The following is a 779-nucleotide window of genomic DNA, read 5'->3' on the forward strand; positions in this document are numbered from 1 at the left end:
CCTATACACGAAAGATTACTTACTGATAAAAATTTATCTAGAAAAAAATTTATGATATAATAATTCGGTCCTCTGAATATCATCAATGGGTGAAAACATTCATAATTTTAATGTTAAAATTTACATGAGGAGCAAATAACTCTGTCCTTAATTATAAAAGTGAACTCTACTTCCCCATCTACTATTCTAGGTCTTTGCCACCTACCAGGATACCTTTTTTTGTCCCCCAATTCACAATACAGACCAGAAAAAGGGTCTGTGTTGAGGTGTATATGGGGTGCATTTACTGTACCTCCTCATTCCATACAGCCTGTGGTAAGAATTGGGAGGCCTTATTTTTCTTTTCTCTCTTTTTTTTATTTTTTTAAATATATATGTAATCCTTCACCAGTGCAACATTTCCATGACCAATATCCCAAGTGTCCTTCCTCCCCACTCCACACCAGCCTGTACTCTAGACAGGCTTTCTACTTCCCTCATTCAGTCACATTTTGTTATGATAGTTCTCAGTGTAATTATTTCTGTGACTGCACTAAATGATCCCTGTTGTAAGCTTCATGTAGGGAGCTGGACCCTTCAGTCCTCCTCTATTTTGACTCTGAGAATCATTACACAAATGTTTTTTATTTTTCTCAAAACCAATAGATGAGGGAGACCATTCTGTGTTTATCTTTCTCCCTCTTATTTATTTCATTCAGCATAATAGATTCCATATACATCCATGTATAGGAAAATTTCATGACTTTATTTCTTCTGATGGCTGCATATATTCCATTGTG

At 35.4% G+C, this 779-nt stretch overlaps 1 pseudogene; it reads right to left on the bottom strand.

The window, feature by feature from the left end:
• Positions 1-217: 217 nt before the first annotated feature.
• On the bottom strand, positions 218-332 carry LOC126028810 (uncharacterized; annotated as a pseudogene).
• Between the last annotated feature and the right edge of the window lie 447 nt (positions 333-779).

Source organism: Suncus etruscus, chromosome 14 (assembly GCF_024139225.1).
Source record: "Suncus etruscus isolate mSunEtr1 chromosome 14, mSunEtr1.pri.cur, whole genome shotgun sequence".
NCBI classification, from domain to species: domain Eukaryota; kingdom Metazoa; phylum Chordata; class Mammalia; order Eulipotyphla; family Soricidae; genus Suncus; species Suncus etruscus.